General features: G+C 39.9%; 1 long non-coding RNA gene across 1 annotated transcript; it reads right to left on the bottom strand.

Moving 5' to 3' along the window:
- Nucleotides 1-6479: 6479 nt before the first annotated feature.
- LOC132866740 (uncharacterized) lies at nt 6480-7190 on the bottom strand. The gene is made up of 3 exons (XR_009650619.1): nt 7089-7190; nt 6794-6928; nt 6480-6682 (listed from the first exon to the last, which is right to left on the bottom strand). It is a non-coding gene; the product is annotated as an uncharacterized LOC132866740 (long non-coding RNA).
- Nucleotides 7191-7398: the final 208 nt, after the last annotated feature.

The following is a 7398-nucleotide window of genomic DNA, read 5'->3' as shown; positions in this document are numbered from 1 at the left end:
CTGCGGGGTCTAAAAAAGTCTAAAATTCAGAAAGTTAAATTTTAGGCCTTAAAATGTCTAAAAAACACACACATTTTCATCCCAGGTCTAAAATTTAATTTATCCAAGTCTAAAATTCTTACATCCACTCAGTCCGTTCCTAGAAGTGCCTGCAAAACATTAATAAAAAATGTGCCGGTTGCGTTGTTGTCTGCCTGCTAAAAAACTTCAATCACCGATGATCGCGGCAAGTAGACTATGCAGTGGTCCAGTTTGTCCACTACGCCTACCGTAGTTCTACCTTCTAAGTTCCCACCGAGTTTATGCAGTCTGTGGCAGTCAGAGAAGGTTAGCGGTTGTGTTGGCAGTGCGATGAAGAGTGTGGATAGCGCGTCGAATAATAGTGAGTAAAGAGGTTCACATACTTTTGCCACTCACAGATATGTAATATTGGATCATTTTCCTCAATAAATAAATGACCAAGTATAATATTTTTGTCTCATTTGTTTAACTGGGTTCTCTTGATCTACTTTTCGGACTTATGTGAAAATCTGATGTTTTAGGTCATTTTTATGCAGAAATATAGAAAATTCTAAAGGGTTCGCAAACTTTCAAGCACCGGCGTAAGTATGAAAAACGAGAATGTTCTGCGAGCAATAGGCTGAAGCACACTATCGCTAAAAGGAGCTGTGTTGGGCTGGAACAGTTGGTTAAATAGCCGCTCACATTAGCGTAGACAGCTTTCACACTGTAGACCAAGGGTGCCCAATTTGGGACCCGCGGGCCAAGTTTGGCCCATGTTCCGTTTTTTTTGGCCCGACTCATTTTTCCCATCTGTGCCCACCCGTCAGTACCAGGTCTGTGCCAGCCGCTGGGAATTTCTGTCCCAACGGCTCTGAAGAGTTGCCTGCAGTTCACTTTCTGACCACAGTTTTATAAGGGGGGACAAGGGGGGCGCTGTTGAGTTGCTGGCTCTTCTGCCTGTCAGCAGGCTCATGACACGAGTGAGGAGCAGAGGTTACGATGGAGCGCTGTGTTAGGCAGTGGCACACGGATAAAAGAAAATTCAAAAATAGTTGGCAAGATTATTTTTTTTCACGGAAATCGATTCCTCGGCAGTGTGCCTTATCTGTAGACAGAGTGGCAGTTTTGAAAGAATACAACATCCGTAGACATTATGAAACAAAACATTTACCTCAGTTTGCGAAATACAGTGGTGAAATAAGAAAGCAGAAGGCTAGAGAACTGTTAGCCAGGCTCAGTGCCCAACAACGCACGTTACTGCAGCCGTCATCTGCTCAAGAAAATGCAACTAAGGCCAGCTATAAGATCAGCGCAATGATCGCGAAATCTGGGAGATCTTTGTCATGTGGAGAGTTTGTTAAAAGTTGCCTGACTGTGGCTGCAGAGACTGTGTCCCCGAGCCAGACACGGGCCTTTTCGCAAATTAGTTTATTATGGAACACAGTTACCCACCGCATCAAGGACATGGCTGAGGATCTCCGAGAACAAATCTTTGGTAAAGCATCCAGATTTACGGCCTTTTCTATTGCTTGCGATGAGAGCACCGACATATGTGACTATGCACAATTGATGGCATTTTTGCGTGGAGTCAGTGAGGATTTTGAAGTGACACAGGAGCTGGCTGGCCTTGAGACACTTTCAGGTACAACACGAGGGAAATGTTGTGTTGTGTTCTATATTGCTCAGTTCACATTGTCCAATTCCATACCTAATACTCAATCTAATTTCACATTCAGTCTAAAGTAAATTCTCTCTGGTTTCATAAGTTGGGCAATCCAGCTGGTTTCAAATGGCTTAAAAGGCACAGTGTTACAAGGGCATGTGTTATTGCTCAATTCACATTTTAGTTAATTTTTAAATAGAATTGTATATTTGGTTGTCCTGGACCTTATCCAACTGTTTTCAACTTGTTCAAGCTACCAAAGCACTTTTTGTAATATAGTCTGAAATGTTGCTTTCCTTTCAAATATGTTTCTACCTCTTAAAATAAGCCATGTGGATGTTCTGTCATCTTCTGAAATTAATAAAGGTAGGCCTACTATAAATATACAAAATATGTGTTTAATTGCTTTAAACATTTACATTTGAGTTTAATGATCTTAGCCTATATAAAAATGACACGTTTCAATAAAATGTAAGGTAACATAATGTGGACGTTCGTTTTTTGGCCCGCGGCCCACCCACAGAATTAATTTTTGGCCCATTGTAGAGAAGAATTTGGGCACCCTTGCTGTAGACAATCTTAGCATGCACATTACATGTCGTCAACGTTACCATGACAACATGGAGCGCATGAGTCCAGTCAGCGTATTCAGCTTTCTAACAGTGCTTTTTTTTTTTTTTAAATATATTATTCTCTCCCCAATGGTGTGTCTTTCCTGGCTTTATTATTTAGTATTTATTAATTTTGCATTCATATTTTGCAATGATTTTACACCTCTGTCTCAAATGGCCCCTGTTTGCTCCGCTACTGCTTAAAAACCTGCTGTCTCCCTTGTATACCTCTCGCAAGGTATGACTTGATTTCATTGGTAAATCGCTGCCGCCTTGCGTGAGTTTGCTGTTTAACTGGAAGCAAGTGTGCTACGGGACTACTACGTATGTTTTAACTATTAGTTTTAAAAGATGTGTATGCATTTTTACTGTTAATATGGTTGAAATGGTTGCTACAGCAAGTGGAGGTCTGCGATGCTGTGGTTTGCAGCATGGGGTTCACATGAGCAATCAAGAAAGTCATCATCTGACAACAGTGCATTATATAATAACGCTGTTTTATTACCAGAACACCACTAACCAAAAGTTTAAATGAGTTCTGTTGCAGTTAGGGGGAAAAAACCAAACCCCTACAGACTGCATTTACTGCACAAATGCCCTTTATCACTCTATTGTCTTGTACTTTTGTGGCTATGTGACATAGGCTACGTTCACACTGCAGGCTGAAGTGACTCAAATCCGATCTTTTCGCCCATATGTGACCTGTATCCGATCTTTTATTGACAATATGAACGACACAGATCCGATTTTTTCAAATCCGACCCAGGCCGTTTGGATATGTGGTCCTAATTCCGATCCCTATCCGCTCTTTTCATATGCGACTTCAGTCTGAACCGCCAGGTCGCATTCATCCGACTTACACGTCATCAACAAGCCACAAACATCACTATTCTGCGCTGAAGTAGGCGGCGGGTCTCTCAAAAAAAGTTACAACAACATGGCGCATAATCACGGGCGCAGATAGAGGGGGGGACTCGTCCCACCCAGATTTAAATTCACCTCTTTCGGTCCCCCCCACTTATAGGGAGAAAAAAACGTCTATGCTGCAAACCTCACGGAAAAATCAAAAGACTAATTACCATTCGGTTTATTGAGGTGCACAGCAGTGTATACATAGTTGCAACAACTCACATAAAACAAAGACTGATATTCGGTTGGTTGAGCTGCGCAGACTGCACAGGTTGCGAGCTAGAGCTTGGTTGCTATGGTTACTAACAACAAGTTTGACAGGCATATCGGGGTTGGGGTTGGTTTGCTGGCAGCTTTGTCCCCCCCCCCCAGTTTTTTGTCCCTCCCAGTTCAAAAAACGTATCTGCGCCCCTGCGCATGACATCAATGCGAGGGACGCTTCGGGCTGTGAAGGTTCTGAATCTTCTCAATGGAAGGACGCAGAGGTTAGGGAGCTGATTTCCATTTGGGGGGATGCAGCTATTCAAGCTAGATTGGATGGGTCATACCGCAACCGGGCGGTTTTACTTCCGTAAACACTGGCCATGCTCACTGCGTGTGACGTCGTCGTATCCTGCAATGCGCATGCGGAACACTTTTAGGTCGCTTTTCGTTCATACTGAGGATCACATACAAGTCGCATATATTTGTTAATGTGAACGACCTCACAAAAAAATCGGATTTCACAAAAAAATCAGAATTGAGCATTAAGCCTTGCAGTGTGAACGTAGCGATAATGTACTAATGTTGTACTAATGTTGCCATATGACATAAATAAGCACATAATCAGTTTGTATCCCTGATAATCAGTTTACCAATACAAATGACTTTGTTTTGAGAATTGAACTCGATTGTCTTTTTTTTGGGAAGGGCGGGGGTAGGGCAGGTTGTAATGCTTCGTGTTGGTCTAAAAAATTTTTCATAATGGTTTTAAAAAGTCTAAAAAAGGTCTAAAATTTAACTTACTGAATCCTGCAAGAACCCTGTGCTATGTAAAATAAGCAGTCTCTCACTCAAGAAATGTGTACTTACATATAAACTTTATTTAGATTATTTACACCATTTGTGTATGAGAAATGTACGATTTGTACCAAGTATTTAGACTAAAGGAAGCTTTATTTTGTGTTAAGTTTCACAGACTCAATGTTTAGGAAGCTGTGATGGTCAAGACAATTCAGAGTAAAGGAGACAACTTTATTCCCGCGTCTGGCTCATCATTCAACACTGAATATTGACTGTTTACCTATCTGTCGAATCGTGCCCACCTACACGCACGCTTAGAGGACAGAATAACTATTCAGTACTTGGTCATTTCAGAATCAGAATCGAGTTTATTGCCAAGTACGTTCTCACATACAAAGAAATTGCTTTGGTGGTTGGTGCTTGAACAGTTAAGATAAACGAAATTAAAAATAGACAAAACTAGTAATATAAATAGGATAAAAAATAAAGAGGAATCTAAATACCAAGTAAATATTAAGTATTTGAAAAAGTAGACATAACAGTGGAGAACAGACTGTCATCACACACACACACACACACACACACACACACACACACACACACACACACACACACACACACACAGTAAAACATTTCAAATTGGTTTAACTTGGAAATACAAGTTCACCTGCTACCTTGAAAATGCAAGTTAACTCAATTTGACGATTATCTTTGTTTCAACTGAGAAAAAATCTCAATTAGTCAAGACAATTAAGTAATTCAAGTCTAACCTTTGAAAACTTGCAAAGATTAGTTCAAATTAAAACACTTTTCAGAGCTCATTGAGTTAAAGAGAAAAAGTAAGTGGACATAACTAAACAAGGCTGAAATGTTTTACAGTGTACTGTACGGTACTTTCTCCTGCACTGGACTCATGTGGAACATTGCACATATGTATGTATTCTGTATATTTTGTCCTTTTTCTCTATTGCCATAGCACTATTTTTAACCATCTTATCTGCACTATTATCCTGTTCCATATCACATGTTGCACTATTATTGTTACACTTCCATCATACCGATGGCTACCTCACTTGACTGTGTCACTTCATATGGCTCTATACCACTAGTTTACACACACCACTAGTGGATGTAGTCCCAGTACCAATTCTTGTTGTTTGTTGCTGTCTTTTGTGAGCAGTTGTCCTTATTTTGTTCTGTTTTTATTCTATTTTATTCTTTTTTTTTTACTTAGTCTACATTTGTCTCTATTTTACTCTGTACTTGAACTGCTGCAACACCTGAATTTTCCCTCATGGGGATCAATAAAGGAATCTCTTACCTTATCTCATATTTAAAGAGTATGTGCATTCAGTTCTCTCCTAGTGAGAATATTATGAGGATTTGATGCACCAGTGAACTGAAATTGGCGCTGAACTGGGGGCTTTGCAAGTTAATCAATTCCTGATAACAGCAGTCTTTATTCCTGATATAAAAGTTAGGAATTATCAGTAAAAGACAGAGCTTTTTTTCTGCTGTAACATACTCCTATTACCATTGGCTAATTAAGAAAGCAGTCATGGGCTAAATTAAGATGGGTGATTCAGTAGTAACAGTAAACAAACAAACAAACCACCAAGAAGAAGAATCCTGAAGTGTTGAGCACTCCAGAGTCAAATGACACCATTGTCCTCCCTCAGGACATGTCCTCAACATTACTTTCAAATTTTGCATCAATGCAATGAAACACTGCAAGCATATGACCTCACATCATTTTTGCCAACTTCACAGTCAGTACCTGCTGTATTATATTACAGAATGTAGTGAGCAGTGGCGGAGCTAGACTTTTATCTTTGGGGTGGCCAGAGGGTGGCCAAAGCTATTTTAGGGGGTCCACAGACTATGACAATGAATATTCAAGAAATGCAATAAATTGCAATTAAAATCTGTAAATGTTATGTCTTCATAAAGTACATCTAAGATTAGATATAGAATTTGCAGTTTACTGACAACCTACAAAAAGTTTCCCTAATTCACAGTCTTCAGACTCTCGATGCCCCCTCTGAGCAATATTCTGTGTTGCCGTCAAAAGCAGTACACTAGCTATCGTTTTTATGTAATTTCTGTTTTCTTCCACTTTCTTTTGACGGTTCTCATTCATTGAATTTAACATTGACATGTTTGTCTCTGTATCCATTCTAAACCTGTTCCAAGCATACATAGCATTTATATGAAATTCAGATTTTGAATGGCACTTAAAACCAGTCTTTAAACAATGCTTTCTTCCAATTTGAGAAGCCTGAAGGTGATGTAAAGGCAGAATCTGGTACATTTGGCAGAGAGAAATGCCTACAGGCAAAGCAGTAGTAAGATTCTTGCAGTACTGAATACTCAAGCCAAGAATTGTCTTTGTACCAGTTTGAGTTGAATGCCCTCTTGCGCGTTCCATGCTGTGTCCTGGGGAACTTAGAGAGACAAGGCTGAACAGGACTTTCGTCTTTGGATCTTGAAATGTCTGGAATGTAAATAAAATGGTAAAAGAAACAGTTAGCCTAAGGGATCCAGAAGATTATTAAAAACTAACTGCAGCTATGAGGCAGATTTTGCTGTAGGTAAGTAGGCCTACCACTAGGTCCATTTGGAGGTGCAAACGTGGTGCTGGACACAGCTCGGAAGTGGTGAATTGCATCTCCTGGATCTGGATCTGGATCATCATCATCCTGGTCAAAAGCAGAGGTCTCTGTGTCCTCCCTCAGTGAAGCTACATGTATAAGAATATTTTAAAACTATTTTAACTCATTTTAAAACCACACATTAATAACAAAACATTGTGAAATAAAAGTTGTAAAGCTTCTTTAAAATCTAAATTCTAAAATGTATTACTGTACTAGAGATGTGACTACCCCTGTAGTTACTCTGACCTGGTGATGGCAGGCTGGGCTGTATGAGACATTGACTCTCCTGACTAGTTCCAGGACAGTCAGGACTGCGGCTGAGCTCTGTGTTAGCCTGATCTGTGCCTGACTTGCTTCTTTTTGCAAAGAATTGAGATATCTCCCCCTGTCTTTTCATTCTCAACTCACCCTATGCAAAAAAAAGCCAGTGTTGTTACTTCTGGTATCATTCACAATTGCATTATGTTATTAGATAGCCACTTCCAACTTTAAATTCAATTCAATTACTAGCCTAGTCCTCTGTAGGAATACCTAGCCTATATAATACTGTACAGTG

This window comes from Neoarius graeffei, chromosome 18 (genome assembly GCF_027579695.1).
Source record: "Neoarius graeffei isolate fNeoGra1 chromosome 18, fNeoGra1.pri, whole genome shotgun sequence".
In the NCBI taxonomy this organism is placed as follows: Eukaryota; Metazoa; Chordata; class Actinopteri; order Siluriformes; family Ariidae; genus Neoarius; species Neoarius graeffei.
Note: the sequence above shows the minus strand (reverse complement) of the source record. Positions and strands in the feature narration are given on the sequence as shown.